Source organism: Pungitius pungitius, chromosome 4 (assembly GCF_949316345.1).
Source record: "Pungitius pungitius chromosome 4, fPunPun2.1, whole genome shotgun sequence".
In the NCBI taxonomy this organism is placed as follows: domain Eukaryota; kingdom Metazoa; phylum Chordata; class Actinopteri; order Perciformes; family Gasterosteidae; genus Pungitius; species Pungitius pungitius.
In genome coordinates, this window is record NC_084903.1 from 20,781,099 (window position 1) to 20,789,278 (window position 8,180).

Consider the following 8,180-nt stretch of genomic DNA (forward strand, 5'->3'; position numbering starts at 1 on the left):
CTAATTTGAACCACTGAATTTCAATCCATGTTTAGATTAGGATCAGTGAGCAAGTGAATCTAGGAGATCCACAAATAGTTTGCTTTACTGAAAACTTTTGTTGGACCTTTTAAGCCAAAAGGAGAATGAAATATCTCAAAAGGACAAAGCGTAGAAAGCCAAAGTGCCCGGTTGAATGCGGCACAACACAAATGTTATAGCGTTAGAATGCAAACTTCCTGTGTACATCACAGAGTCTGTTGGATCCCTGTGTGTCTGATCTTGTTATGCCAAGGGTTTTATGAGTCTATGAGCATACCCGGGATCAAATAAAAGCCCTCACGTTCATCCATTAGGATTTACTTTGTTTATCCCTCAACTATTAACTCGGCCATATTGTGAGCTGAGACCCGTAGTCTGCTACCAGGGGCGGCATGTGAGATTTTCCAGTCAGTCGCATACGGTGACTTTCCATTCCATGGAATCAGGGTCCCCGCGGAGAGATATCACTTTGATGTACCTTATCTGTCTCTGCGTGCCCTCATTTGTGGCCAAACGGCAACAAATTACAGTTCGAGGAAAGGCACTTAGGAGGAACAGGGCCGCGGATGGAGGGCCATTCAAAAGCCAAACGCCGTTTACATTTTTGAGACGGCCAAGGGCCCATTGGTCCCCCCCCCCCCCCCCCCCCCGAGATAGCGCGCCGCTGCGGAGGTGATCCTCACAGCCGTCAACACTTTACCCAACAATCGACTTACAGAAACAAGTCCGTCACAGATCATCGTAAACAGACACGTTTAATAAGAACATTGTTAAAGCCCACATCGAAGAAAAAAAAAACCACATTTGCAACACTCCAGGCTCCAATAAGGAGGGGAATGAGTCAGCATCAGTTCAGCAGTGGGTGTTTTTCTCATTCTGTGGTCCCACAGGAGTCAGTTCCTGTGGCTCGGGTTTGATCGAGACCGAACCTGGAGCTGGGATCCCTGCATGTTGCGCGGCTGGGGCCCGGGTGTAGTGTTGGGGGGAGGGGGAGTGGGGTGGGGTAATGGGCCGCCCCCCCCCCCCCCCCCCCCCCCGGCGGTTCATCGCATGGCGCTTCGCGTGCGGGACGTTTTTTTCTGAAACTAAAACATTCGTGCCGAGTATAATAAAACACACGTTATTACAATGTATTGCTGATTCAGACGAGGCATATGGCTCGGTTTTAGCCGCGTCCATGGTAAGAGCTGGCCCAGGGCCAACGCCCCCGTCGGACTTCAGACTCTCTCGGGCTCGTAAAAAAAGGGGGGGGGGGGAGGGAACGGCGCTTTTCAGCCCGGGTTTAAAGTAATGAGCATAATGCGTAACATACAACGCAACAAAGTGATTCCTTGTCCTCCACAGTGTTGTCTAACGTGTCGACTGTCTAGGCCACGTTGGAGTCTGACGACCTCATATTTACACAGAAGCGACATGGCGCAGTGTGGCGTATGTTCTCAGAACATGTGAGGTTTAAAGCCCCAGAGAGATCAGTGAGGGGAGGGGGGGGGGATTTGTTGCGTGACTGTGTTTTTTTTCTCCAGGTTTTTTCGCGACTCCCGACCCACTGAGAGAGAGAGAGAGAGAGAGAGAGAGAGAGAGAGAGAGAGAGAGAGAGAGAGAAGGGTCGAGGACCTACGAAGCCAGAGTTTTACAATCTGTAAAGAGTTAGGAGGCGGCGGAGAGAAGAGGGTTTACAAATGGTTCTGGGCACATTTCCCACAACGGCGGGAATTCCATCCTGCTTCATCAATCTGGAGATGTTTACCTACAAAATGTGATGCTGTGTCTACGTGTCAGCTCGTGCGCGGGCACGCGCGCGGGTCCATGTGTGCGTGCGTGCGTGTGTGTGTGTGTGGTCAAAGGAGACTCTCGGCTCTCGTGACTCTGGCTGGGGAGAGGATCAGGAGGGAAGGGGAGGGGGGGAGGGGGGGAGGGAGATAGTATCAGGCCCTGATTGGTTATGATGACATCCAGATAATAGCAGAAACACACAGACCCACACAAACACACATTAGAGGCACACACACACACACACACACACACACACACACACACACACACAAACACACACACACACACACAAGCATCTTTTCAGCTCTGAGCCCACCACTACCGGCCTCTCACAATCACACACGCGTGCACGCAAACACACAGAAACGCACACACACACACACACACACACACACACACACACACACACACCAGAGCCTGAAAATTACCGCTTAGCATGCGAGCATTGAGCAGATGGGTTTCCTAATGACTGTTGTGTACAGTGCAGAGGGAGTGTGCAACTTTCCCATTACACTTCTCCCTTACAACTCACTGCACCCCAAAGCACACGTCTGGCTTCCATTTACTTTACGTCTTAACCGGCGCTAGCATGACATACGCAGGTTGCAGGTGGTCAGTTTTTAAAAAAAAGAATACATTTTGGAGGGCTGCTTTGCACTTGCTGTTTTCGTTTTCGGGAGAGGTGGATTTGTCGCTGTTGGAGTCCCGTGACGCGGCTTGTTTATGGGATTAATTCCAGTGCAAAATGAAATGATTTGATGAAGTAACTTTTTCTTTTCTTTTTGGCAATAGCCGTTTGTTATCTTATCGTAAAGTCTGCAAATAACAATCCTTTCACATCAGGCTGTTAGCGTGAGAGGCGGAGGCAGCCTGCTGAGGATCCGTCAGTATTGTTCTCACACTGTGATTACTTTAAGATGACCTCATTTAATGATCTAATATTTTACCAACAACTCTCCTGCGAGAATACTTTGACAATGTTTTCCAGTATCAAGAGGATTTCCAGAGAATATAATTAATTGAAATTGGGAACGTTCAGAAATAACCCATAATCAAATCTAATAATAACAAAACAAATACCAAGACCAATTGGACCCGTGAGACCAATGTATGATTTCTGTCAACACCAAAGACACTTTTCTCCTGATTCAAAACAAAATCACACAAAAGACTGACCTGAAAGACCCTGCGGTGAAGAAACCACTGAGTGTTCTTCAGCTATTGTGTCCTGGTGATGAAGCCTTTCCGGTAAACGGTGACACCCGACGCCCACCTGCTTATTATTATATATCATATCGCATTTCCTTTGTGAAAAACCATTACATGCGTTATTTGTCACCCCTGCCAGGAGGATCGTGGCGTCATTTTGCACGTGTCGTGGCCTCACTCCGCGCCGACTACGTGTGCCTCTCTTTGCATTCCCGCTGCAGCAAAGCGGATGGAACATTTTTTTTTGGGGGGGGGGGGGGGGGGTGTCAGGCTGTGGCTGAACTTTCTCAAACCACCGGCTGTGAGTGGAAACACGGCTGAGTGAATCTGCGGTGCCTCCCGTCGGCTCCTCTCCGCCTTACAGTTTTGCGGCGTGTGTTCGGCTAACAGGCCGCTACACACACACACACACACACAGCTGTGCATTGCCACGCGTAAGTGAGTGAGTAAGTTGTGTATTTTCATAGCACTTAGCACAAAAGTGGCCACACAAGGATTAATAGCAAACTAAAATGGATTCGCAGCATTGATTTACCCAAACGTCAGTTAGAACGGCTTGATGCTGCTTGGTGGGTTTGATATTTATTTTTGGTAAGATCCCGAAGAAGATTGTGTGACTGGTTTTTTCTGTTTTTTATGAAGTGCGTTTTAGAGGCTGTTTCTGTCTCATCCGTGAGCCAATTTCGGGGTTGAATTCATTCAATCCAAAAATAAAGCAGTGGTTGTTGCAGACACAAGTGCCGAAGATCTGGACCCCTGTGAGAGCACTATTTTACTTTTGCATGTTTTTGAGGAAACGTCACCTGGTTATAAACACATACAGAACACGTGTCAAAACTACGTTTTGCTGGGTCTGAAATATGCAACACACACCAAAAGTAGATTAGTAAATAGTGCAATTTGCATTAGTCACTATTTGATGTTTTTCAACAGTATTTTTGAATTCCTATTTAAATCTGTAATTATGTAAGGATCAAAAGTATTCAACTGATACTTTTATGTGAGTCATTCCCTGAGACCCCTCTATTCTACTTTGTACAAATCACTTGTGCCTTTTTTCCCCAGCTGGGGTCTGGATATAAAATACAGAAAGAAACCAGCTGTCAAAGACATAAGCACGTGTACAATTGTAGAGCTGTAATATTATATTACTTTTTTCCCCCCGTAATACGATTCCAGATTAGTGTATAGAAGAAAACTGTCTGTATAACACCCATGTTATTTATTCTTCTGCAAAGGGATCAGCTGACTGACAAAGTCACAATGACTCCATTTGTCTGGTTTTGTGAAAACCACCTGAATACAACACACAATAAAGAAGATCCCATCGGGTCACACTGACAGATCTCCATTCAGACGCACCTATCTTTACTACCCGCTCCTTTTTAAAAGGGAATCAGTCAGCAGCTTCCTCTGAGCCTCGCGAGAGAGCGATTGATGTTGCCTCCGTGTGCGTGACCCCTCTTTTAGCGTGTTCGGGGGGGGGGGGGGGATGCGTGTGGAGGAGACAATAGGAGGGGAGGGGAAGCCCGTCTGCAGGCATGTCTCTACCTAATCTCCTGTTGCACGCAAAAGGTGGTGTGTCAGACCACTGTGAAGGTAACTTCAGATGGACGAGCGGACGCTCCGAGTTGCATCACATGGGGGGGGGGGGGGGGAGGCCGCCTTTGTCTGCAATTGAGATGTCTGCGCAGGAAGGCGCGCTGAACTCTCGGTTCTCCATTTCTCCCCCCTTTCCTCGCACGATATCTCATCCGCGATACCTCCCTTCCCCCCATTCTCCCCCCCCCCCCCCCCCCCCCTCCCCCCACCCCCCCCCCCCCCCCCCCCCCCCCCCCCACCCCCCCCCCCCTCCTCCATCTGCATCCCCGTTCGCCGCGTTCATCTCTCTGCGATGCCCCTGCACACGCTGCACTTTTGACCATCAGGCCCTGGATAATGGTTTTCAGATTCTCCAAGGTGGCCCGATTCTGTGCCAGAGCTGAAAATGGAAAGCAAACATGGGTTCACCACGCTCTGTTCCTACTTAGCTCCAATGTAAGCTAATTATTCAGGTTCTTAGAAAATTCTGTCACGCCGTTTTCGAGTGAGACTCCGATCCCTCAATGGCCGCAGAGACGGAGCGTGAGTTTGTTTTGTTACTGCTTGTCTTCGTGTAACAGTCAACTCTGGATGAAATGGGATAATTTGAGCTATTACAGGTTATCTCTGGATACGTAAACACAGACGCGCATGATCTCACATCATCCCGTGCTTTACCAAGCCCCCCCCTTCGTATCCCATATGTCCTTGGTGTGTGTTTCACCCAGACCACAGAAACGTGTTTACTCAAACAGACTCTTGTTTTTATGTAGTTTTACTCTTCCAGTTTCTTCCCACGGTCTTGTTTTCGCGAGACACGATTCCACCGCAATGTTGCTACTGGACGACTTAGGAAAAGGAACAGAGCATTTTAATGACTTCATTCAATTTTCTTTTTAAACAACTCCAAAAGGCCAGCACCTTTTAGGTGGACTACGCTGCCTTTCATTAAAGCTTTACTTAAATTCCAATAAACACGACCGAAGTGACGACTGAAGATGCTTTCTTTGTCCTGTGATAAAAAGATAAAACGTGACGATGTATGATGAAAGGGAGTTCATGCATTCTGCCCATCTACACCCCAATCTAATGTGTCCAGTATCGGTGCATTCCTCTGCATCCAACGTTGTTTCCAGCCCATTTTAAAGAGGCCTTAACAGAGCCACCGCTGTCTGTGCAAAACACCACAGCAAGACCACCCCCCCCCCCCCCACGCGGTTCCCTGCTGAAGCAAGAGACTTGCACGAAATGTGTGATTGTAAAGATCTAATAGGGCTTTGATGAGCATGCACAGTGCAACTGGCAAGTGAAATCTGTTTGCTTTGGTTTGACTATGCATTTGAAAAATCTCTATTAAAAGACTATTAAAACGCTCAGTCTGTTGTTATCTTGAATGCATTGTAAAAATGCAAAAGATTTACAACCGTTCAAGAGGTGAAATAATAAAAGAAAGAAAAAAAGATTAAACGTGTGATCTTATTTTCCTAGTTCATTTCAGCGGAGTCCTTTTCTGTGCACGTAAATAAATTAATACATATTACGAGTACATTCACTGCGCTTTAATGGGGTCTAAATGTGTGATGCATGTGAAGCCCCCCCCATACTTTCTTACACCTCCACCACCCTCAGCTGCATAGGTGTGAGGTCTGTGCCCTGGTGTGACTGGAGAAGGCAGGTGTTCCTGCAGCCCAAGGACCCCGCAGGTGACGCGAGGCTAGTAAATCTGCGCTGAGGGGTGGTCTCGGGGCCTGCCCCAGTCTTGGCACCACCTTTGGGCCCAAATTGAAAGCAGACGTGTTTGGAGCTCATTCTTTGAGTTACTACTGTTCAATTGTGATTTACAAGTGTGTGAGATATGGAAATCTCTCACGCAACTGAAGATATGAGCTGAGTGAAAGCACATTTTGAAACAGGCCCCTCGGCCCTGTGGGAAGGACAAATCTGTAAACCCATGCTCTCCCTCCATTTGGCCAGGACTGTGTATACAGGTTTTTTTTCCCAGTGTTTTAGCATGTCATCTTCCTAAGTAAAGGAACAATGTTATCTTTTAACCAATGGGGAAAAAGCATACCAGAAAGACAGGCAACTTAGGCCTCTCTACGAGGGGTCCTACGAGGTGAAATCATTTTTTTGGGGGGGGACAATAGTATCTTCTCTGAGGTTAGGAAAAAAATGAGAATACCAGCTTTTTTCTTGGCTGACCTCTAGATCTTTGACATTATGTATTCAACCACGTTGTGAGACCAGCATGCACACTTTGGACAGACGTACAGCGCCACACCAAGCGATACCTGCGACGTTTACATTCTTCATTTAGCTGACGTGCTTTCAACCACGACAGACCACAACAGCGGCTTTTTCAAGAAAGCCAAACTACAAAGTGCTGGAAGTCCGTGCTGGCCCGAAGTGCTACCTCGTCCAGGTACAGCCGTAAAGTAAGCAACACCTACGGCTTTAGAGGAAACGCAAATACGCTTAATAGAACGAGTCTTCTAGCTGTTTCTTTACTTGATCAAAAGTGTGATAAAGCGCATTTCTGTTCCTTATTAATTGTACGCCATCTGAATACAAAAACATTGATTCATTGATTGATCTAATCTATTACTCAAAAAATGTCAACTGTTTTCAATGTTTGCCATTTGTTGCTAGGCATAATAGTGGTATGATAAATGTTTCAAGCGTTTTTTCATGACTCACCCAGTGGAGCAGATGTCACAGGTAAACAGAAACACATGTTCGGCGCTTTGTTTTGCTGAAGGGATGACGGCAGCACACCTTGGGTCATAAACCAGGCCAGTTCAGGACATAATGGAGCTCAAAAGTGATTCCCTCTGGCCTGTGGCCTCCCGCATGCATGTGTCCTCGGCAGTGTCTCTGTTGGACACACGCACCCACATAGACAGAAAGTCCAGCAGGTGGTATCTCCTAGACAACACCTGCTCTCCACACGCCATCGACCCCAATTCATCCATCTCTGTCTCGCCCGATAAACGCCTTGGCTCCTCAAGGTGATGGAGCCCTTTCGTGAGAGCCCGAAAAAAAAAACAGGTCGGACCCGCGGGACCTTTTCCGCAACGATGTCCAAGCCAACGACGTTGAGCGGTGTGCGAGGTGAAGGTGAAGAGATAAAAGGGTGGATGGAATTAGAGAGGAGAAATGAAGGGAAAGCCATAAAGTCGATCATCGCCTTTGCACGCTACGAGGTCAACCGCAGGGGGGGGGGGGGGGGGGGGGAGGAAGGAGAAACTTCCTGGCGAGTTAGCCGCTATCGGGAATTCACGGGAGCGATGCGTCTGTTCTTCCTCCAACATCAGCTCCTGTTCTCCAGTTCTGCTCCATTTCTCCCAACTCCACCATTAAAAATCCATCCATCCTTACAATGAGACAGAGGGGGGGAGGGGGGACACGACAGAGATTGAGCTGCACTAACGCTACCGGCAGCGGCGCTTTACTCGTCCAAACACCACAAAGCCGTGGACACGCCACACGGACACGGACGACCCCGGGCACGCGCGGATTCACCTCCATATGATGAGACTTAACGCAAAGTCGAGGATGCAACTGGACGTGAGGTGAAATTATATTATGTGTTTAAA